This window comes from Rhinopithecus roxellana, chromosome 21 (assembly GCF_007565055.1).
Source record: "Rhinopithecus roxellana isolate Shanxi Qingling chromosome 21, ASM756505v1, whole genome shotgun sequence".
Lineage (NCBI taxonomy): Eukaryota > Metazoa > Chordata > Mammalia > Primates > Cercopithecidae > Rhinopithecus > Rhinopithecus roxellana.
The window spans coordinates 44,762,715-44,789,188 of NC_044569.1; the positions used below are offsets into that span (position 1 = coordinate 44,762,715).

General features: G+C 36.0%; 1 protein-coding gene across 1 annotated transcript in view; it reads right to left on the reverse strand.

Annotated features, from left to right (window-relative positions):
• Nucleotides 1–26,474, reverse strand: part of DCC (DCC netrin 1 receptor) — a 1,242,672-nt gene that overhangs the window by 597,731 nt on the left and 618,467 nt on the right. The gene's annotated exons all lie outside the window — the stretch shown is intronic.

A 26,474-nucleotide genomic window follows, 5' to 3' on the forward strand; every position in this document is an offset into this window, starting at 1 on the left:
TCCCCACTTTATGCTTCTCTCCATATCCAAGTACAAATTTCCAACTTACACTATTCACAGATCAATATTATTAATAATTACAGGTTACAAGTATTGAATACATTTTTGGATAGATTACCATCTATTTTTATAGATTACTACCACAAAAACGCAGATTATTAAAAAACTAAAAGATGCTACAAAATAAAAAATACAAAATAATAAAAGGAAAGAAGAAATAGAAACTATAATTTAAAAAGAAAGGACAATATGAAAAAAGAACAAGCTGATTTGACAAATAAATAAAGCAAGCTTCCTCACACCAGAGCATGTACCATTACATTTTTTTGTATGTGCTTTCCTGCTACACTCCATTTTCCATACCATTGTTATAATTCAGGAAATTATGGTATCTTGAATCAATGAAACAGCCTTATTGGTATTCCAGCTTCTAATATTGCCTCCTCTCCCAATCTGTGCAAAAGCAGGCACACTCATGTAAAACGCTCATCTGAACATATTAATTCCTTGATAATAACTACCCATGGCATCTTGTTGTTCTTAAGGTAGTTCACAAGGCTCTCTGGGTGTGTTCTTGCTTGCCTCTTCAACCTCATTTTTTATCATTTACCCCTTTCACATTCTATTGAGTTCTTCGCATGCGGAGCACAAGGTACTCTCTATACCTCCTGGCCTTTGTTCTTGCTATTCCCACAGATCTTGCCCTGGACACTAATTTCTCATGGTCTTTCCTGAAAACCCACAGTGGAGTGAGATAGCCTTCCTCTGTTCACACATACTTTACGCTCTTCTCTTAAAATCACATTGACAATATTTAATTCTGAGATATGTGATCAAATGGTAATATGTCTATAAAATGCAGGAGATAATGGACCCATTAATATTAATTATGTGGATGGCATTTAGCAGATGTTCTACAAATATTTGTCAAAAACACTCTTCTCTTGCATCTCTTTAGTTCCTTTGATCTGTTGAAAAAAATTCTACTAATATTTTAAGGACTAGCTAAAACTGTCACTTGTTTTTGAAATATCAATTGCTCTACTTTCAGTTTCCTCATATTACAATTATTTACAAAAGTTTATTTTTCCAGCAAAGTTATAATCTACTATATTGATTGGATTTTGTGAGTTTTCAATACACTTCTAATGAATGAATGTATGAACTAATGGCTAGGAACCACCAAATGATAGGTCATTAAGATTCCATAAAGATCATAAATGATCATAAATGATCATAAATATTACATTTTTTTCAATTTTACTGAAATAGTAAACCTTCTGATTTGAACAACATATCCTTTTACATATCTTCACCATTTGATTGTTCTTCTGTCAAAGTTTCAGGAAATAGTCTACTGTAGTGTTGAGAAAATTGTCTGCTGTACTCAGAAATAATTAAGTATTTACATCAATCCTAAGGCATTGAAGTTGCAAGAGATTCAAAGCAATATGGCTGTTTTCTGCCTTGCTATTGACAAACTGAACTCAACAGGAAAAAGTTTACCTGCCTGTTTCACTGAAGTCCATTCTAACTTTGGTCATTGTAAAATCAAATTTAAGACTTACAGTGAAAAATATTTCTTCTTAATTAAAACATGTTTACAAATTTTAATCCATTAAGCATGAAAATATAGTTAAAATCTGACGAAGGATATTAAAGAAAAACTAAATAAATTGAGAAATATGTCATGGTCATGGATATGACTGATTGTGTGAAGATGTCAGTTCTCCCCAACTTGATCTATAGAGTCCATGAGAATCAGAATCAAAATTCCAGTAACTTATTTTGTGGCTATCAACAAACTTATTCTGAAGTTTATATGGAACAGTGAAAGACCCAGAATAGCAAACCCAATACTGAAGGGTAAGAACAAAGTTAGAGGACTGACACTGTTCAATTTCAAGATTTACTACAATAAATCTATAACTAAATAAGGCTGTAGTAATCAAGACATTATGATATTGGTAAAAGAATAAATAAATAGATCAATGCAACAGGATAGGAAGCTCAGCAATAGAAAGTATTTCCAAATATAGTTAATAAATGTAGTCAATTGATCATTGACAAATTAGCAAAGGCAATAAAATGGAGCAAAGACAGTCTTTTCAACAAATGATACTGAAACAACTGGATATCTACATGTTTAAAAAAAAAAAAAAAAAAAGTCTAGACACAGACCTTACACTCTTCCCAAGAATTAACTCAAAATAGATCATAGATCTAAATTTAAAATGCTAAATTATAAAACTCCTGGAAGACAACACAGGAGAAAACCTACGTGACTTTAGGTGTGGTGGTGATATTTTAGATACAACACTAAAGGCAAAATCCATGAAAGAGATCATTGATAAGTTGGACTTCATTAAAATTAAAAACCTCTGTTCTGTGAAAGACAAGGTTAGAGAATTATAAGACAAGTTACAGACTGGGAGAAAACATTTGTAAGAGACACAACTGATTTAAAAAAAAATAATAGCCCAAATATGCAAAAATCTTTTAAAAACTACAAGAAAACAAGCAACCTGATTTTTAAAATGGGCAACAGACATAGATAGACACCTTATCACAGAAGGTAAATATACAGATGGCAAGCAAGTATACATTAATAACATGTATTCAATATCATATGTTATTAGAGAATTAAAAATAAACACAAAAAATGTGGTACCACTACATACCTATTGGAACTGGCCACAATCCCAAACACTGACAATATCAAATGCTTGCCAGGTTGTGGAGCAACGGGAACTCATTCATTGTTGGTGGAAATGCAAAATTGTGCAACCACTTTGGTGTACAGTTTGGCAGATGTTTACAAAACCAAACATACTCTTCAAGTATGATCCAGGAATTATGCTGTTTGATATTTACTCAACTTGACAATGTATGTCCACACAAATCTACACACAGTTGTTTATAGAAGCTGTATTCACAATTGTCAAAAATTGGAAACAAAAATTGGAAACAAGATGCCCCTTGATAGGTAAATCAACCGGTAAAACTTGACGGTAGAAAATTATTTGGTGCAAACAAAAAAAAAGTCTACTAAGCTCATATGGAAACTTAAATGCATATTACTAAGTGAAAGAAGTCAATCTTAAAAGGCTACATACTGTATGATTTGAACTATATGGTACTCTGAAAAAGGTAAAATTATGGAGAGAGTAAAAAGATGAGTGGTTGCCAGGGCACAGCATGCAGGAAGGGATGAATAGGCAGAGCACAAATGATTCTTTAGACAATGAAACTACTATGCACGACGCTATACTAATGGATACTTGTCCTTATATCTTTACCAAAACCCATGTAACACAAATGTACAACACCAAGAAACCTAGTGTAAATTATGGACATCATTCTCTAACCATGCCTCAATATAGGTTTATTGATTATCACAAATGCATCACTGAGGCGTGGGATGTTCATAGTGAGGAAGGATGTGCATGTATGAAAATAGGGAATGTTATGGGAACTCTGTAGTTTCTGCTCAACTGTGCTGTGAACCTAAACCTACTCTTAAAATGTTTATTACCTTAAAAAAATATTTAAAACATACAGATGTAACTTAAGCTGGCATTCAGTTATGACTTAGAGAAATTGAAATTAGAATATTTATACAACTCTTCTCTATAATGAATTTACCACAATAGCCTTGTACGAGACTGAGGAACAAATTAACTCCATTTGCTCCATTTATATTGTTATTCAATTAATTTAAACAGTGTGGCTTTTAAAAATTGCTTCTTAAATAATCAGCTGTACGAAATTTGGCAATAGCTTTTTGGAAATAATTGGGCTATTAATCTGCCTTGTAGATTCCAAGATCCTTGCAGAACCATAAGGCCTTTCTCAAATATTTCCCTGCCTTTCTCTGAGGGTATTACTTAGACCCATATGCAAAATATGTTGTTTCTTGCCTGAATGTGATCTTAAATGTTCAGAAAATTCTGTCTTACTACTATAATTTTTCCCCAAGTGACTAATGACAGAATAAGTCAGACTAGCATACATATGTATAATATAGTAAAATGACAAATTACATAAAGCTGGTAATAGTTAAGACAATTACAAACAGTATTATTTCATCTCCAAAAAATACTGGAAAAAAACTGGTGATATTCTTCCAGTATACTGAAAACTGTTATATATATTCTTGAGTGATCAGTTAATATTTTCTAGGCTTAACCACAGGTACTCTCATGGCATTTGGGTTGTGAAGATTTTTATTGCATGCCTAAGGTTGGATTATGAAGAGAATGTGCCAGCAATACGATGAAAATGAGTAATTCCTATTTTACTGAAAAGGAAGTTGAGCACAGGTACATATAAATGGAGGTGATGTGAAAGCTGTAGTAAGAATTCAGAGACCCCTGTGTCCCACAATTTTGCTCAGTTTATAATAGTATTTTTGCTATATAATTTAAACATATCAGGGCACCTCAAAATTGCTACCATCACCATGGTGTTTTAGCCTAAACATTCCAACACTTATGAAACTCCAATTGCTTTTGCAAACCCAGTATGGGAGGGAGGTAAGATAACAGCAGTCTTTCTGAAAAGTAACATTTATTTAGTGATCATTTTGGACTCGTGCAGACACTGTTATGTCAGCTGACGCACCTTCATCTCTTTCATAGTGTTTGAGCCCTTTAGATCAATCAATTCAAATTCCTGCTCCTAACACACTGAAATGTTTGGTTAAGCTGACAAATTTGTGTGGTAAATATAACCGCCTGGCAGGAAGCTTTCTGCCTGCCGTAGTCAATGCTTTGAAATAAATCCAGCCAGAACCATTTGTTCTGGCAGCTTTGAAAGTCAGTGATACAAATGGATAAGCTGCATGTTCTTGCCTTAGTGCTGCATTAGAATGACTCAGTGGGTAGGGACAGGCCACTGTTCTGGAAGGTCCAAAGGACTCCACTAGCAAATGGATCAGGCAGATACAGGTTGAACTCAACAGGAATCACTCAATATATCCTGTGTGAGAATTTGGGCCGGGTCACAGAGGCGGAAAGCCCTGGGGAAGCCATCAGTCGATGCTGTGCATTGATGTTTCATGTTTGGGACTGCTCTAACAGCAGTGGGGCAACCACAGAGGAGGGGTGAGGATGTATGGACACTTCTGTATCTCTTGGTAAGACTTGTTATCTAAGCGCTGAGAATGAAAGTTCACAATGACTTTGAAATATTTCTATAACTCACTCATTTGTTTATTTATTAATTCATTTAAAACGTAAATATTTGATAAGCATGTCTTCTTTGGAAAGGAACGTTGGTTACTGCTGAGGGATTGAGCCAGAGACATATTTGACTTCACAACAGATAAAAATATCATAAGGTGATATAAGGAACATTAGAGAGGTATTAAAGGCAATATTATGGGTTCTTGGTTTTTTTTTTTTTTTTTTCCCCTTTTTGTTTTTTTTTTTCTTTCCCCGATACAGGAGAGTCTTACTCTGGCGCCCAGGCTGGAATGCAGTAGTGTAATCATAGCTAACTGCAGCCTTGACTTCCTGGGCTCAATCATTTCTCCCACCTCAGCCTCCTGAGTAGCTGGCACTACAGGCACATACCACCGTGCTCAGCTAATTTTTAAATTTTTTGTATAGCCAGGATCTTACTATGTTGCCGAGGATAGTCTTGAACTCCTGGCCTCAAGCGACTTTCCCACTTTGATCACCCAAAGCACTGGGATTATAGGCATGAACCACTATGCCCAGCCTATTATAGAATTTACATAAGTGAGAAATTATTTCTGGTTAATTAAAAGTGATCGTTAACATATAAACACACAAATTAGCTCAGTTTATGGAAATGATACTAAGCACTACAAAGGCCAATACTAAACAGACCAAAAGGGGTGCCTGAGCTGAGTAGAATGCTTTTCACATAACAAATGCAGTAACTTAAATTGGTATGGCCTTTCTAACTTCCTCACCACTTTTATATACCCTATTTTATGTGATCATCACAACAGTCCTGTAATATAAGTAGATAAGAAACTACTAACAATGTCACAACTGAAAAAGGAGATTCCTAAGATATCTAATTACTGTCTTAACGTTATGGTAGGAAAATCAAATTTTGAATTGGGGTCTTCTCCCTCCACACATTTTTTCTTGATCAAGTAGGTTCCAGTATAGATTGTTAAATTTGTGAGAAACACTTAAAGATGTGAAAATGAGAGGAAGACATTAGTAGAGGGGATATTTACATTTCATTTTAGATATTGCTGAAATGTTTGAAGCTATTTTTAGTGTTTATATACTCCTTTTCAAGTTGAAAATACCTGAGAGAATATTCAGAAAAAAATATTAAAATAAGGAAAATAAGGATATAAACAATTTAAGGCATAAAGAGAAAAAATGCATTTCATTTGGAATATGAAAGATGACATTTTATGAACAGTGTGTGTCAGGTTCAAGCAGAAGTAAGCAGAAGTGATCATAATATATAGATTGATATTTTTCAAGGCTAGATTAGCCAAATACAAGATCAGATAAACGTCCTCAAAATAATTTTATCTACATCTATAGACCCAGCAAATGTGCACATCTTCATTGAAAATACTGCCCCACATCATACATACTAGTTAGGCATCCTTGAACAATTCACCGAAAATTTCTACACTTGCCTATATTCTCCTTATCATGGAAATAAGCATAGGTGTCTATTCACCTATCAGTAATAACAACACAAATTGTAATGTGTTTGCAATTTATGCAAAACGACACAATATGGACTCTAACACTATTGGAAATCTAACTACATATCTGGAGAATAAAACATTAATTAACATGTTCAGAATACTTAACTACTATCAGTTTGAAATGATACTTTTCCCCTAGGAGTCTACATACTGCTTTCCAAATATAAATTTATTTTGAAAAGACTTGCATCCAGCCATAAAATAGAATGAGTTCACGCCTTTTGCAGGGACATGGATGAAGTTGGAAGCCATCATTCTGAAGAAACTAACACAGGAACAGAAAACCAAACCCACATGTTCTCACTCATAAGTGAGAGTTGAGGAATGAGAACACATGGATACAGGGAGGGGAATATCACACACTGGGGCCTGTTGTGGGGTCGGAGGCAAGGGGAAGGAGAGCATTAGGACGAATACCTAATGCATGCAGGGCTTAAAACCTAGATGATGGGTTGATGGGTGCAGCAAACCACCATGGCACATGTATACCTATGTAACAAACCTGCACGTTCTGCACATGTATTCCAGATTTTAAAGTTAAAAATAAAGATTTGTAAAGTACATATGCCCTATGGAGGCAGGTTAGTATAAGAGAAATTCTGGACTAGAACTCTGAAAATAGAGATTCTCATCTCAGTGCCACTCCTGCCCACTGTGATTGAGGGCAAACTAACCCTCAAGGCCCATGCATTCGCAACTGAAACATTACTGAACAGTGGCTTCTAGCTTGCTGGCGATGCAGTAATGAGCAACAACCCTGGAGATGCTTTGGAATAAAAATCTGGAATTTTAGGGGAAAATGCTGGTTATCCATTTCAAGGTGGTCATAGCTAAAGACTATGCCCATATCCATAAGGTAAAAGATAGGGAGGCTTTTAAGTAACCAATTGTAACCCTTCTCTCTTGGTGAGTTAAATGGCATGGCCACATTGATTTGACTTAAACATCTTTGGGTGTGAGTTATATAATCTATATATCTCTTGTCCAAAGGAATTTGTTTAGAGCCTTCTGCTATCAAATTATATTCTATTGTCAGAGAGCTGATACTCAGATGTGTTCTACTGTGGAGATGGTTTTTAAAGAGTTCATTTATTGCAAGGAAAGGTGAGTCAGCCTGGCTGCATGACACAGGCCAGGATGGGAAAATGGCCATGGACTGGTTTGTATAGACACAGAGAGAGTAAATCCAGAATTTAGAGTTTGTTTTCAATTAAAAGAGAGCAGGAAATTCAGGTTTCTGTGGAATTTCCCTAAAAGCCTCTATTCTGGGGATAACTTGATCAATCAGGAGAGAGATACAAAAATATTGATGGAGAGAAATATAAAAATAGCATGTAGATTATCAGGAAGATAATCATAGCCTCCAAACAATATAGAAATGGAAAGTTTAAGCTTCTCAATGGCAGAAAACAGCCAACCATATCTCCAGTGCCAACCACACCCCTGGTACCTAGCAGAGTGCCTGTGTACGTAGGTCCTCAAGAAATAATTGTCAAATAGGTGAGATGTGCCTGACTACTGTATTACTGATGGGGCTTTAGTTTTCTACATTCTTTTTTCTATGATGGAAATAAACTCAGATTGGGACTAAGGAGGTAGGAGGAGGGAGCTTAGAAAAGGAAAGCCAGAAATTTATTTACATGTTCCCAAACCTTTAAATGAAGTGCTTTGGAAAAAGAAAGGCAAAATCTATTATCACCAAGATGTTAGAATCTGAGACTCTGGCTCCTTGACAAGAACATTGCCACTGCCTGCCCTGCAGGTTCAAGAGAGCTGAGACCAGGACTGCTGAAAACCATTCTGAAGGCAAGAGGAAAGCAGTCATCTCATTACCACACATATTTAGATCATCAGAACTTCGGATTAAATCTTCAGGGCTATTGGAAGAATCATCAACCATTGGCATTTCCTACTCACTGTTGACTCCAAGAAGCAACAAATTAGGGGAAAAATAGAACTGAACAAATAATAGAAATACAAATAATGGAAAACATACTAATGAGGAAGGATAAAATCTTGAGTATTCAAACTGTTCTTAATTACAGTTTGGGCTGGGACTGCCCCTAAGTAGGGGCAGGAAGAGAAGGAGGAGGAGCCTTTTCCCATTTCCAAGAAATGTCTTTCACTTTTCTTTTACCAGCACAGTTTATGTGTATTTGCTTTCCAGCTGGGTCCTGATAAGCTTCAGAGTCAAGAACTCTTCTAGGCTTATGTGAGATACAAAGCAAATCGTTACAGCAGTCTCAGCCTCTCAAGTTGCTGACAGTACTTTAACAAGAGCTTGCAGTTCAAGCTTTCCTGTCCTTGTTTCTGGCTGAAGTCTCACAGCAATGATATGACTTGTGCAGGGCAGGGACTATTAATCACAGTTTTACAGATAAAGAAACAGGACTTGGCAATAGCCACATCTGGGATAAAAACCTGATATCTGCGACTATTAATTCAGTGAGTTTCCCACCATATCACAGAGGAAGCATGACATGACTGGAGACAGCTTTGCATAAGGGTTATGAGCATGACATCTAGAGTTGGACTGATCTGGGTTTGCACCTTGATTTGGCCATTCCCTAGCTGTCTGACTAAGGCAACACACTTAAGTTCTCAGATCCTTAGTTTTCTTACCTGTAGAATGGCGAACAACAATAACATATAACATGAGGATTAAAGGAAATGATATGTGTAAATGTTAGGAATAAAGTGTGCTATAAGACAGCCCTTCATGAATGTAGTGTTTATTAGTGTGATAAGAAGGGAAACTACACAGCAGCTGAAACACAGTCTCAAGGCTGAATGCCAAAGTAGAGGTGACCCATAGGGATTCAGTTTTGAGGGAGAAGAAGGTGAACAGGAATCCTAATTTGGACATCTATCAGTGATGCAGGCAAGTCATTTAACCCTTTCTCAATTTAAATGTCCAAATTTGTAAAATAGGGATACGAATGTATACTGGGTTGTAATGAAGAGAAGCATAAATTCACATGAAATATATTGCACAGTATCTGGTATATAGCTAATGTTCAATAAACGATAGCTTTGAAATATATTGATCATTACTCAATATCATTGTTTAATATCATTCATAATGATAGAAGCCCCTGTTTCATTACATTTTCCAATTTTGGGAAATAAGACACACACACAGATACGTACACACACACCTCCCCCTAAAATTGTGATAGAATTATGGATAAGAAACTAACTTATGATTTCATTAAATATAATGATATTGGTAAAATATAGGACTCAGGAATAACTTCTGCAGAGTCTCTATGAAGGTATTGTACACAAAAATAAAATAGTCATACCACATGGAATAGTATACTGAAAATATATATCCTGAATCAATAACAATGTTCTTTTAGACCCTTCCAGTTACTATCTCCCTTTAAAAATTTTTCATACTGCTAATATTATTTTATTTAGTTAGAACACCGACAGAGATATACATCTTTGTGTTTTGTATTTTTAAATGGTTAGATGCCTTTCTACCTTTTAGAGGAAGAAATTGTGGATGCTTGTCTTTCAGGTCTTACTTCATCTCAGTCCTTCTTAAATATGTCCCAGCTATCCTTACTGATACCACCACAGTGTCCTCCCCTCTAGGTTTGAAATTCAGCAAGAATCCTTTAAGATTCTTGAACATGCAACATCAATATATTGCCGTGAGGTTGTCCTGAACTGGGAATGGACTTCATGGAACCCAGTCAGCCAGGAGTAGCACAACTCTCTGGCAGCATGCATGGCATGCAATGGCCCCTTCCATGAGAGGCAGTCCATAAGTATCCTAGGGGCAGACTGGAGCTCACATCCCAAAGTCCAAGTTGGAAAGTAATAAGACATTCAAAGAGTGATATGACTGCTTCTCATTTGCCAGACTGACACAAGAGGCAGTGGGATACTTGTAGTTATACCTTCGCAGAGTGTAATTAGGTCAGTTACGTTGAAAAAGTTTATAGAAACATCCTCAAGTGGACTGGAAAATTCTTCCTGTATCAGCTCTGCTACTACCCCTCAAGTCCAACTATAGGGAATTTCGTAGTCATTGATATCTTGTTTAAATCTGATGCCAAAGTGGTCTTGTCCAGATGATGAAATTCAGGATTTGGACAATATAAGGAGTTGACTAGTATAAATATGTAGTCAGTTTGCATTAAGAAAAAATGCAAGCTTTTCTAAAAGGCTTCTAGGGGAATACGTTATTTTTACATAATTTAGTTTTAACAAATTAAATATGTTTTGTGTTAAAAATTACTTGCCTTAAACCCTTTCTACGGATAGCTTAATTATATAGTAAAACTACCAGAAACTTGAATTCTTAATGTTTCGATACAAATATTCACACCAATGCAGAGACTCAAGATACAAGCAAGAGCGGTTCATTAACTGCCACTCAGAGGAGTGTTTTAGATAGGATTGATATTGGGATAAGACCCAACAGGGCAATGAGGCAGGTGAAGTGAATGAGGTGAGCCATGCAGATGGGTGGTCAGATTCTGTCATTATCTAATATTTGTATATTTTGTTTATTATGGATGTTTGCATTAATTTTGCTTTTCAAAAATTAAGTATTAAAATGTGTATCTTTATTACGAGATTGTTGGCACCTCTTAAATTTTGCACCTCACCTGCTTAACCCTAATTGTGGCATGGATTAGATGATTAATCACAATTCTTCATATGCCTGCATTAACATTCCTGCTAAGTTTTCAAGGTGGGTGAAAGGTACTTTCCACCCCCTGGACTTTGGGCTTGGCCAAGGTGGATGTTTGCAGATGGAATGTAAGCAGAGCTGAAATCTGTTTGCATTGTGGGGCTTTCTCCCTTGAATTTCTGCTATCAACATGGAAAGAAAATGCCTCAGGCAGCCGAGAAAAATGAAGAGGTGATTACTATATTGAGTCATACCAAACTATAAACCTCAATGTTCACAGATGCCAGATGAATACAAAGGAAGGCGGGGGAACTGTGACCCGAAGAGCACACGTTCCTCTAGCAGGGAAGTTGACCCTTAGCCCCAGCCAATTATTAGGCAGGAATGGAAGCTCCAGGTTGCCACGTCTTCTAGTTTTCCAGAGGAATTCAGATGGTTCTGCAAAATTTTCTAATTCAAAACTACTGGCCATGAATTGAAGCTGTTTCTACTTACTGCACAGGCCAAAACAAACAAAGCCTATAGGCCACATTTGGATGTTAGGTTGTCAGTTTCTGACCCGTGGTTAACGAGTAATGGACAGCTAGGGGGAGGCTATGTCAGCTTGTGCACCGCACAGAGGTCTCTGCCCAGGGACAAGTGGAGCTGACATCCAGCCTTCAGCTCAGTTCTCTAAGCCAGTGTACACTGGCAGTGAGCATCAACTCAGAAGAATGGGTGCTCTTTTTTGCAATTTGATCAAAGGCATTAAGGGGCATTCTAAACATTCATTTCATATCTTAAGAGCAACAACAATAAAGCAATAATAGACTTAATGAAAATGTCTAATGCCCTAGAAATGAACTTCTAGTTATCTGTAATTTTAGATATCCTCTCTAATATTCCAGATAGCATATTTATTTCCTCTAACAACTATGCTAATTTCAGTCTAGGAATAATTTATCATATTCTTTTAGAAAGCAGATTGTGTTCATATATTTTCACTAATAAATTTGTGTAGTATAGAAAAATACACTTAGAAAAAACATAACACATTTGCCTTTCTATAAAAATCATCTATCTTAAGCACTGTTCATATAAATCTTAGAAAGGTGTTTTTTCTTGTTAAAACCTAAGTTCATATTTTTAAAGGAAACTACAGCACCAGCGACAGAAGGTTGGGAGAATAACTGTCAAACTATTTTTAGAGGTTAGTTGGGAGGATAATTGTCAAATCTAGCAAGAATATGTGAGTGGTCTTCATTTATCAATGGCATGTCACAATATGGTAACATGACATTTATCCAGTATTGTGGGGAAACTGAGTATTTTAGAACACAAGTGGACTTGACAACGGAAGGTTACCACTTCAAATGCCCCCAAGAAAGCTGATGAGAAGCTATTTGAGATATGATTTATCTGCCTTCATAAACAAACTTTGGATACTCTTTTCTTATCATCATACATACCAGCTTATGATGTAATACAACAGAGCCTTCAGTGGGAGATGAGGTTGTTGATCCACACACTAAATGACCCTCCATCAAGTCTACAGCCCAGTGGTTCTCCTGTATCAGAATCACCCAGAGGAAACAGATTGCTGATTCTCTTCCTGTATAGTTTATTTTCAGTAGCTCTGGGGTGGAAGGGGAAGATATCCAAAATTTTGCATTTCTAATATATTCCCAGGTGATCCTGTTTCTGGTCCGGAGACGACTCTTAAAGCTCCAGTGCTATAGACTTCTTTTACTTTTTATTTTTAATACATTTTTTTACCTCCCACTCCTTCTCATGTCACTTATCAGGGCTTTCTGTATGCTTTTGCTTGTAAAACTCTTACAGAAAAACTGGGACTTCTCTGGCTTCTTTGGACAAATATTGTGCCTGTAGGCTCAGATTTTATTTGCAGCAACTGCACAGCCAGTTTTGGATGCAGAACTGGTGCTGCAGTTCTGGGTCCTCAGTGATCCTGCCTTTAACTTTCAGACTTAACTGAACTCTGGAATTCAAAGTATCATTTCCTACAAAATACAGACAATCCCTCAGATCTAACATCTTAAGTTATCTTCTCAGATTTCCAAAATATTGTTCTCATCATAATAGGCAAACATGAATTGTAAACATCACATTATCAGGGAAGCATCTCTTCTTCCATCATTTTCTTATTCCTTGTGTAAAGTGAGACAGAGAAATGTTATTAGAATGATTTTTTATTTTACCATTTAAAACCCAGGTTAGTTGTCAAACTTTGATATTTTCATTAACCACTAGTTGTCAGGCCAGAGGTGGTGGCTCATGCCTATAGTCCTAGCACTTTGAGAGGCTGAGGAATGCAGATCATTTGAGGTTAGGAGTTAGAGACCAACTTGGCCAACATGGCAAAACTCTGCCTCTACTAAAAATACAAGAAAAAAAAAGAAAGCCAGATGTGGTGGCGGGCACCTGCTATCTGCTCAAGAGGCTGAGGCAGGAGAATCACTTGAACCCAGGAGGCGGAAGCTGAAATGAGCCAAGATCACACCACTGCACTCCAGCCTGGGTGACAGAGTGAGACTCCATCTCAAACAAAACAAAACAAACAAACAAAAAAAAAAACATCAATTGCCAGTCCTTTGGAAAATTACAACTTACAACATAAACTCAGAATGTCCTCTACAGTTTTTATAAATGCCAGAAAATAAAAATAAATGTGAAACATTCCTTCTTGTCTTAAAATATTTAAATTTTAACTGTAAATACATATGGTCGTTGTGTAAATGCTGCAGAAAGTGCTTTCACGCATCAATTAAAAAAACACAGTGATATAAAGATTGCAAAACATTTTTACTGTTTGTACCCTTGAACTCTCAGATATACTCTTCAAATAATTCACTAAACAGTCATTCTCTTGAAATGTCACCTTCTACTTCTGTCACTGAACAATTAACATGTTTACATGGACATGATTAAATATGCACAGTAATTATAGCAGATAGGATGAAAAATCAAAGGAAAATTTCAAAAGCAATTCTACATAAAGAAAATTTACCTGGCATGAAAGTACTATTATTAATGAAATTCAAAGGAGAGAGAGGCAGCAGAAATAATGGCATTCTAAATTCTCAATCAGTGTTTCATACATTTAAATACCTATCTCTCTCAGTCTAAAGTTAATTGCTTGTAAAATTTATAATAGTGCTTCTATCTTCTGAGTTACCACTAAAATTAAAACAAAAACTATATAGTAAATGATATAACAAACATCAAAATAGGTATTAAAATAAAAGAGGTATAAATAAGAAAGAGGAAATAATCAAAATAATAATTTGAATGCATACTCTGTGGCAGGCATTTTATTAAGTATTTAATATCTACTATCAAATTTAAATCTTCATATAACTTTGTAAATAGCTAATAAACAGTACCAATATTCAAAGTCAGACCCTGTTTGCTTCAAATATCTCATAATTATTTTGTATGTGACAACAAATATGAAAAAGCCAAACCCTCCTTGGAAAAGGCAAAGTATTTCAAATTGTTTGGTGATATGGTTTGGCTCTGTGTCCTCACCCAGATCTCATGTTGAACTGTACTTCCATAATTCCTACATGTTGTGGGAGGGACCTGGCGGGAGATAATTTGAATCATGGGGGAGGTTCCCCCATACTGTTCTCATGGTAGTGAATGAGTCTTATAGGATCTGATGGTTTTATCAAGTGTTTGCGCTTTTGCATCTCTCATTCTCTTTTGCTGCCACCATGTAAGAAGTGCCTTTCACCTCCCACCATGATTCTGAGCCTTCCCAGCCATGTGGACCTATAAGTCCAATTAAACCTCTTTTTCTTCCCAGTCCCAGGTATGTCTCTGTCAGCAGCATGAACACGGACTAATATAGTTAGATATGAACAAACATAGGAGGCACCCACATGCTATTAAAAGACACACCTAAAACAGTTTTTCCATACTAAATAGTATTAAAATATAAAACAAAATTCATTAGAAATAAAATGGGATTACAGAAATAAGATAGTATTAGAAAAGTGGTTACTTCATGAGTTTAACAAACTTGAATATTAAACCAGATTAAGCCAGAAAGCAAAAGATGTACAGACTAATTGTAATATATAAAAAACCTTAAACATGGATAAACTGAATTTCACATTATATTAGTATTTTCACATTATTTTGAAAAAAAAAAAAAAAATCTTAAACCAACAGTCTACATAATTAGTGGCAAAATGCTGCAGGCAGTAATTACTTTTAAAAATCAGAAAATGGGCCAGGCGCAGTGGCTTACACTTGTAATCCCAGCACTTTGGGAGGCCAAGGTGGGTGCACCACCTGAGGTCAGAAGTTCTAGACTACCCTGGCCAACACGGTGAAACCACATCTCTACTAAAAATACAAAAAGTAGCCGGGCATGGTGGTGGGTGCCTGTAATCCAAGCTACTTGGGGGCTGAGGCAGGAGAATCGCTTGAGCCTGGGAGGCGGAAGTTGCCTCTTGTGAAAGAGCAAGACTCCATCGCAAAAGAAAAATAAATAAACAAACATCAGATAATATGAAATAAACTACACCTAAGTAGTACAGTAAAAATTAATCATCTCTTTGGTAAATGAAGCTACGTGTAATTTTTGTCTACTTTTCTGTATTTTCAAATTTACCTATAATGCTTACATGTTTCCTTAATGACAAAATATTTTCTTTTAAAAGGAAAGCAAATATAAATGTATACATGTATATGCATATATGTGTATGTATATATGTGAGTGCATTTTTTTTTTTTTTTTTTTTTTTTTTTTTTTTTTTTTTTTTTTTTTTTTTTTTTTTTGAGACGGAGTCTCGCTCTGTCGCCCAGGCTGGAGTGCAGTGGCCGGATCTCAGCTCACTGCCAGCTCCGCCTCCCGGGTTTACGCCATTCTCCTGCCTCAGCCTCCCGAGTAGCTGGGATTACAGGCGCCCGCCACCTCGCCCGGCTAGTTTTTTTGTATTTTTTTAGTAGAGACGGGGTTTCACCGTGTTCGCCAGGATGGTCTCGATCTCCTGACCTCGTGATCCGCCCGTCTCGGCCTCCCAAAGTGCTGGGATTACAGGCTTGAGCCACCGCACCCGGCCGTGAGTGCATTTTTACATATACACATACAGATGTGTGTGTGTGTATATATATGTACACACAATCGTGTATATATGTATGTTAAAGAATATTTAGAAACTATAATATGGTATCGGCCATCAATTCCTGGGCTTTGTTTTTTATAAAGATGCATAATTTTTCATATTGTCCTGAGTAGTATCTTTATTAAACACTAAAATATTCATAATAATCTACAGCTTCCCTTTTATAAACCATTTTGAATCTCATCTTCCATAAATATATATTTTTTTGTTCCTGATTATCTTTCCAGTTCATGAACCCTCTAGAAGGGAACAGCATCAGTAAATTTACTATAGGCTATGTTAAAAAGACTTAAACGTTTTCTTCTTTGTCCTAAAATTACCTTCAAGCTTCAAGAGAGTTCTCCTAGGTATAGTATTCTTGAATTTGTTGAACAAGTCCATGTTTCACTTACTAATATCCTTCATGGTCAGGAATTTGATTGGGTCCCTTTTCACCCATCATTTTTCTGTGCTGAAAATTTCTCATCTGGTCTTACTATAATATTTCATTCCTTTGATCATTTCAGTTAACCTTTCAGGCCTTTCCAACTGCCTTATGACCTTACCAGAATGTACTGAGTAGAACTTTGAACTCTACTCCAAGTACTAAAATATTACTCTGTTCAAACATATAACAACATCTTGTAATTCTGCTTTACTCCAGTTTTATCCTGGTGATCTCTGGCATTTGGTTGACATTTTGAACCCCCACATTCCATTGGACTGTCTTCAAGGGATAGTTGACATCAATTAAGATATCTTTTCTTCTACAAATAAGTGATAGCAGAAAGAGTACTACATCACATCAGCATAGTTTGGAATATATTTCCCTAACTCTAGTACATTACACTTTCCACAGCTGAAATTTATCTGCTATTATTTTGCCCATTCACACAGTTTTATAAAACAGCTTTAGAGTCATCTGCAAACTTAAAGATCTGTCTCAGTGCAGTCATAATGGCCCATCCTCCAGGGGAGCACATTCTACCAATCAGTATAACTAGAATCATGGTGGAGCTATTTTGGCTTAGTCCAATTTCATGTTCTGTTACTAGTCTTATGTACACAAGGGATATTTCAAGAATTTGAGTGAAAGTGGTTGAGACAAGAAGGTCAAGTCTGTCTGGAGGCTATCTACCCCTACTCTGACTTCTTACTCTGTTCTCTGCCTCGACTGTTCTTCCTTATGATGAAGCCCCTCCATTATACTCCAATTTTAATAACAGATCTATTATTTTATACAAGGCCTACTAAACCTACTTTTGTTGGTTTCTGAATATAAATGTCTTGCCTTACTCTTGTTAATATTCCATTTCCTTTACTTACCACCAGATAGTCTTCCTTTTCTCAAAGCAGTGTTTAAGAATCACTTGGAGGACTTATTAAGGCACAGTTTCCCGGACCCCAACCCTACCGATTCTGTTTCAGCAGGCTGAGGCGAGGCCAGTGAATTTTCATTTCTAAGAGGCTCATGGATGATGTCAATGCTGCTGGTCTGAAGACCACACATTGAGAAATGCACAACATTACACAAAGATTACACAAAATTCCACAATGCTCTACTTTTTGTTTGAGAGAAGAATCCCTGATAATCTACTTATTTGACCAGTTCATGTGGGTTATCTTGGTATTCTTTTCTGCACCCAAGGGCCCCCTATTCTTTGCTCTGACCATGGTATGAGAAAGGAAAACAATGTCAATTCAATTCTGCTTTCCGGCATGATGATGATGATAATGAAAATGATGATAATGAGGAGCCTCAATTTCGTCATCTTTAAAGTGGAGAGAAAAATAAATATTAAAATTAGCATCGCCATAATACATTGAGACTATGAAAAGAGAAATCAAGGCATTGTGCAAAGTGCTTGGCACATAATGGGTACCCAATAAATGCCTGTTATGAGAACATCAATGTGGATGATGATGGCAACAAATCATTCATTCAAAGTTTATTTAGGTGTTTTGGGGGACATAGTAAGTAAAATAGTAATAGTACATAAAATAAGGACTTCACTCCAGTGGGGTTCATATTTCACTGGGGAGACAGGAAAACAACAATTAATGAATAAGTAGATAATAACAGATTGTGATAAATTATACAAAGGAAAATAACTGCAGAACTATGAGAGATGGTCTTAATCACAATGGACAAGGACAACCCCCCTAAAAAGGCAGCATTTGGGCTATGATCCAGATGAAGTGTCAGCCACAAGAAGAGCTAAGAGGATTCTAGTCATATGGGGAGCTTCCCAAATATCCTGAGACTGGGAATTGTAGTGCATTTAAGGAAAAAACAGGAGCTAGTATTGGTAGAGCCTAGTGAATAGTGGTAGAATGTGATGAAGTTAGAAAGGTGAAGACAAATCAAATCCCACAGTGGTTTGTAGGATGTGATAGGGAGATTGTAATTTAGTCTAAGAAAAATGGAAGTCCCTTGAGAGTTTCTACAAAGGTGCATCCCATGATTAACCTCTTCACAAGCTCGTACTAGAGAAGAACGGGTTACAGAAAGGCAAGACTGGAAGACAGACAAGTTAGGAGGTTTTAGGACTGGTCCAGGTTATGAATAAGAGAAGTTGGATGGGGGAAGAGATAAGGTGAGGGAAGTCAGAATAAAGACAAGTGGACAGATTTGAAATACATTTTGGAGATTGAACTGTTATGGATTTAATGTAAGGTATAAGAGAAAGAGGGCTTAAGGCTGATGACTAGATTTAATATATTGCAACACTGAGGCCATATTCATTAAACCAAATCCTATTTACTTATTTTGACAGTTTTCATATGTATTATATATGTGAGTGATTAATATTCCTTCTTATCCAAAGCTAACTGAATTGGGAATACTTATTTTCTGGGTTATTTTCTTAATAACTTACAATGTTGACATTATTCTTTGTATTTGGCAAGGTATAAATAATGATGCTATGATTCTTAAGATCCCCTCAAGAAAGTAATATTTTTAGCTCAAATTATTTTTCTTAAATAATAATAGTGTATATTTCTAGAATGCTTCATATGTTCCAGACCCTGGTTCAAACCCAAACAACTAGGCTGTACAGCTTATTGACACTACCAGACATCATTCACCTTCTCTCACTACTATCGCTCTACTCCCACTTCCACAATTTGGTTCATGATCCCATATGCTATGATAAATCTTATTGTCTTCTTAAGTTCTAATGCCCGTCCTTAGAATTACAATACATATGTTATGAATCCTTATCACAGATTTTTTCCTCCACTTTGAGGTTTTCTAAAGTATTAGCAGATATCAAGAGTCATTGACCTCAGACAAGCGTCAAACTTATGACACATGATCTGAATGAGACTTGCTATTCTGAGTTTGAGTAATCATGGAGAATGTGTGTCATAAAATGTATTAAAAAAACAATGATAATGATGCCATTTATAAAGTATTTGTGTATCTAGACACTGAGTTGGAGCTGCCTTGAACATGAACTACTTCACTGGGTCTAATCTTGGTAACAACTCTGCAGGTTAGGTGTCACTGGCTCACTGTACAAAAGTTTAGAGTCTGAATGATGTATGATGACCGCTTACCCAGTAACACCCTCAAGTGTACACTGGAGTAGGTTGGAGGAGTAGAAAGAGTCACAAGTGGCAGAAGGAAGAAGTATGGATAGAATTTAAGACAAAAGTCACATTGGCTGGGTGTGGTAGCTCATGCCTGTAATCCCAGCACTTTGTCCTGGCTAAGGATTACTGACTCCAGAGGTTCGAGACTAGCCTGGGCAATGTAGTGAGACCTCAACTCTACAAAAAATTTTGAAAAATTAGCCAAGTGTAGTGGTGTGCACCTGTAGCCCCAGCTGCTTAAGAGACTGAGGCAGAAATAGCAGTGAGCAGGGATCACGCCACTGCACCCCTGCCTGGGTGACAGAGACCTTGTCTCACAAAATAAAGTCACAATCATACAAATGCTCTTGATTTTAGGGGAGATAACTGAGAAGCATAAATTGTCCATTAAACCAAAAGGTTTACAGTGGAAAATGGAACTGAATTGTTCCTCCATTTACATGGAAGGGAATGAGGAGGTAGTAGGTTGGTACAAACATAATTGTGTTTTTGCCATTGCTTTTAAGGGCAAAAATCGCAATTACTTTTACACAAACCTAATAGGAAAGAGAAAAACTCATTCACTGAAATCTTCTTCTGAGCCAAGAATGTCATATTTTATTGCTTTAAAAATAAGAAAAATTTCCCTCTTTGCATTCTACCTCCCTGCACATATATATATAATGACCCAGTGTAATCTTAATTCCCAACGTGTTTTGCAAGCTAAATTATCATTCTAAAGGAGAAACGTGATGTTATTTGCACAATCCCCACTTCTCTCTGGTTAACCATCCTTTAACACACACACACACACACACACACACAATCCCCCAGCTCATTTAAAATTTCTTTTGTTTTCATGTACTGTAAATCAGTAATAAAGTATTATTACTGAACATTAGGCAGTCAGATTGAGTAACTATTTTTTTAATGTCAGTAAGAATATACCAAAGGAAAATTGAAGTATATAATTTAATCACTTGGGCTAATTATTTCTTTGTTGGTCCTCTAAAGAAGTGGTGGATGCAAATTCACAAACATTACATTTATTTTTCTTAGCAGGAGGGAAGCACTGTGCTGTGATTAAAATGACATCATGTTGCTTCTTACAGAATGTGTAATGGGTCTGAACTGCAAGAACAAAAAAAAAAAGGCTACACCCACTAACTGTGGTAAAAATTCCCTTTTAATTAGGTAGGCAGTTTCCATAGAAATGTACACAGTAAGTTGCAATTACATATAAGCAAAATTTGTGTCGCTTTACTGCTGATATTAGGAGATTCTTCACCTACAGCGCTCCTTCAGTCTTCAAATACAGAAAAACAAACAGGTTTAACTCCAGAGCCTCTGCTAATTGCAGACACATTTCTCAAACAAAAGCCTGTTAGAAATGCTGAGAAGTCCTATAGTATGGATCTGTTTAACTTGACAATGAAGCATTTTTCAAACTGGGGTAACCACAGCATGCTATTTGTTTCATCTTGTTTTGTTTTTTTCACTTTTGTTAGGAATACCTAATAATAAAAACAATTTGGGTGAATAAGAATTTTTAGTCTCCATTTTTACTAGATATCTTTTTTGATTGGATAGTTGCTGCATCTTTAACTTTGCCCATTTTATTCACACCAAACTTTTACCCCAAATTAGCTTTACAGGGAATAACACCAAATATTTCTATTGCAGTTCAGAACATTTTGTTATGCCTTAACTGTAGCACTATTATAACTCCATGCATAGTAACAGCTTTTCTGAACAACAAGAATATAGATGAAATAAGAAAGATAGCTTGGAATCTGAGGATTGTGTACAAAGACTATTTTTTAGTCACAAGAAAAAGAAATCCTAGCCTATCTTTGACAGTCTGGGATGCTATAACAAAATACTATAAACTGGATGACTTATAAAGAACATAAACTTATTTCTCATCGTTTCAGAGAATGGCAGTCCAGGACCACCAGGTGGTCATTTATTTCTTAAGTGCTTAATCTATGTGAACAAGTATACGAGATGCTGGGAACATGAAAATGACTAAGATATAACCCTTCCCTTGAGCAACTAATAGAAATTGCCTCCTCAGTGTGTTAATAGTGGAATTAACAAGGAATTGTGGAAGCAAAGGAAGGGAGAGGGTCAGTGCCATGAGACAGTGTCAGTTTAAGAGCACAATAAATCATGACAAAACAGACTTTGTGAGCTAAAACTTTTTAATGCAGGTTCCAGTGACCTTTCATTGTCTTTAGCAGTTAGTTCCTCTACGTGGCATTCCATTTAGGCTGCTCTAAAGAGATACCTTACCCTATGCATATATGGTGATCAAAACTCATAATAAAAAGATAAATAGCTACAAAGTGAGAAAAGGATCTGAATAGACCTTTCTCCAAAAACAATATGCAAATGGTCAATAAATAAACCCATGAAAAGATGCTCAACATCATTAGTCATCAGGGAAATGCAAGACAAAACCACGATGAGATGCTCCTTTGCACACATTAGGATGATTAGAATAAAAAAATTAGCTAATAATAAGTGTTGGCAAAGATACAGAGAAATAGAAACACTCATACACCACAGGTGGAATGTAAAACTGTGTCACTGTTTTAAAACACCATCTGCTAGCTCCTCAAATTACCAGAGTTTGGTAATCCAGCAATTCTACTCTTTTAGTGATTCCCTGCTCAAATGTACTAGATTTAAAATAAAAATGAGTCCATACCTCACTACATAAAGTTACTGAAATGATTGCACCAAGATATACTGAATAATAAATCAGAAAAACATTTGTTTAAAAGTGTATAAACAAATGGCATACATTGCTCCCTAGTCTTTGAAAATGGGCAAGCATAACTGATCCTAACTCTTGCTGATTTTGCTTAAAACACTTCTGTCTAATGTGGTTTGAGTCTTATCACAGAGTCAAACTCCTTCTGGGATGATGTCTACTTCTGTTACTTCAGGACAACTTTGGCGTAAAATGTCCTCTTGGGCAACTTTCCACTACTGTCAGCAGTTCTCCTCCTTGTGAGCCACAGATTGTCAATTCACCTTGCTTAGATTGTTAGGAATAATTAAAATTATATTATTAGATTGCCTTTTTAATGGTCTGTATTAGTACATAGACTTTGCCTTTCCCTTGGGAGCCTCTACTTCCTCATTTGTCAAAGGAAGAAAAAATTAGACTCGTAATTGTCTCAATAATAAATGCAAAGCAATGCTCACATTATTTTCTCCAGTGGAAGGGAGAAAAGGAGAGGGAGAGCCCAGCACACAGTGGACTCTCAAATAAATATTTGTGTAATAAATAAACCTATTCTACCATCAATCCAACTTGTATTTCCATTACCAGTTCTCTCATCTGAAATACTGAATCATTTTGCTATCAACAAACAGTCTGAACTTCACTTGTCTCTTCTTCTAATTCCTATAAATATTCCACATAATCTTTTAAACATATTTGGCACATAATTTTGCATACTCTTATGACAACCAGAGTTTCAGCTGACGAAAGTAACTAAGATAAGAAATCTGCATAGTAATGGGAAGAAGCACCTAATAGGTGGGATTTAATAGTTTTCTTTAATTCTGCCTTATATTACATACCTGTATCCTACGTTTAGGATCAAAACCCTATATACAAAAAACTCTCTTAACTCATTTCAGTATGATTCCTTTGGTAATTACATTGTAGAGGATAATCAATACAAACTTACCTAAGGCACTTCTTTTATGACTATTATCATTAAATGTGTATGACTGAGGAGTCCTTTTAATAAGGGCAATTACAGATATATGTAAAATTTAAGGACTGCTACTTAGGCAGAGGCAATGATGTTGTAAATTCAAGAGAACTCCATTCAAAATAAGAGTTACACATTGTAATAAAAAGATAAATATTATCTTAACATATTTTATTATAACTACTTCCCCTTTATGGCAAAGAGCCTAAACCTAAAACTCACCATGGTTGATCTACCAGCAAGCTAAAGTAGGAAGAGACTGAACACCCAAGTCTGAGGTAGTTGTGCCATTAACTCCAAACAAATGGATAGGCACAATTTGGCCAATAGTACGTGCTCAAAAAATAGCAGCTAACATCACATATTATTCAGCATAAAATAAAATTAAAGCCTGTGTGAAAAATAAATGTCCATCTGTGACAGACTGGATTAAGAAAATGTGGCACATATACACCATGGAATACTATGCAGCCATAAAAAAGGATGAGTTTGCATCCTTTGTAGGGACATGGATGCAGCTGGAAACCATCATTCTTAGCAAACTATCACAAGAACAGAAAACCAAACACCGCATGTTCTCACTCATAGGTGGGAACTGGACAATGAGGAAACTTGGACTCGGGAAGGGGAACATCACACACGGGGCCTATCATGGGGAGGGGGGAGGGGGGAGGAATTGCATTGGGGAGTTATACATGATATAAATGATGACTTGATGGGTGCTGACGAGTTGAGGGGTTCAGCACACCAACATGGCACAAGTTTACATATGTAACAAACCTGCACGTTATGCACATGTACTCTAGAACTTAAAGTATAATAAAAAAAAAAAAGAGCATTAAGTTGTTAACAATATAGTCATATCTACTTCCATCGCTCTCACTCCCAAACATCATCCTTCTGTTAAATGTACTGATTGCATGTTTACCTTTTCCACAAATACATTGATTTTAATTAAAAAAAAAAAAAGAAATCGTGATTCATTCGAACTGAGAATATTAGAATTTGTGACTATTTTATAAGCTTTTTATTTAATTTTGTCACCCAATAAATCTGAGAACACATTTTTAAACAAAAAAAAAAAAAAAAAAGGAAAAGAAAAATAACAGGAAAAATGTCATATAAATTTTGAAGTATACATTTTCTTCCATTTCCAAATAAATATGAGTTGATGGTATGTGAAGATATACATGCTCGTTTGTGGTAAATTGACTTCATAGAGCATGTCTGAGAATTGATTTAAAAAAGAATACAATTTCATCATAGTTAATGATATATTTAATATTAAAATTGATCTAGGTCATTTATAAATATGAGACCTAAACTATAAATCATACATTACACTTAGTAATTACTAAACAAAGGGATCATAATAGTGAACAAAAATAAGACCAAAGGACATCAAATTTACAAGGATCTAAGAACTATACAAGATCTATTATGTAAATGAGAAATAATTTTTGCTCCATTGCTATTGTAAATGGGAATTTTTTGCACCCCTAGAAATCTAAGATTATTTGTGCTACCAATATGTAAGCAATGTTGATAATATATCTTCATTGTCGCTCATTTTTTAATAAAAGAGACCAATGAATCTTTTTAGCAGTTGTTCTACTTTTAGTGATTGTTCTATAATGCATTCAGCATCTACTTTTTCTGTGGTTGTGTCAGTCTTCTTGGACTGCCATAACAAAATACCAAAGACTGCGTGGCTTAGACACAGAAATGCACTTTCTCATAGTTCTGGAGACTAGGAAGCGCAAGATCAAGGTGCTAGCAAAGCTGGCTTCTAGTGAGGCTCCTCTCCCTGGCTTCCAGATGACACCTTCGCTCTGTGTTCTCACATGGCCTTTTCTCTCTGTGCAAGGGTGGAGACAGTGCTCCAGTAACTCTTCTTCTTAAAAGGGCATTATTCCTGTTGGATAGGCATCCTCTCATTATGACATCATTTAACTTTAATTACCCATTTAAGGAAAGGCCTTTCTCCAAATACAGTCACATTGGGGGTTAGGATTTCAACACATACATTTTGAAAGGACATAATTCTGTCCATTCCCGTGGTCAATGAAAAAATCATGAATCTCAATGGAAAGCTCATAAAACACTTTGATAGGAAAAGTTAGATAATTTATATTTTGTGCACATTCAATTGCATTTCTTATGCTTAAAACTCAGATAACATAGAGGAAAAAACTGAGTCTGAGTGATCAAGATGTAGAAGACATGGCTTCTGTTTCTAAGTTTCTCCTTACCTAACTGTGAAGAAACTACGAACAGCAGGGTGTAGAAGCACAAAAGAAAGTGAAATACATAAAACACATCACAAATGGGCATCATCCTTTTCCCACACAGGGATGTCTATGTTTCTAGAGACTACTGCCAAAGAAATTTCAATGTATCGCTAGATATTATTATATTGATCACTATTGTTACATCGATACCACCAAAATTCATGAGAACTATGAAGCAACTAGTTGCTGTTATGTACATTTTATAGATAATGAAAATTGGGTATGAAAAAGTACACAGAATATTTCAATATTTGTGACATCTGGGATTTCTTGGTTTAGCTAGCTTAATCTTTCCAACTGGCTTTAGGCTTTTCATGAAGGCTGGGAGGGCATCTTATGTTACTTTATTTCCCAGAACACCCAAAGCTATGCCTGGTTATTCTGGAATCTCTC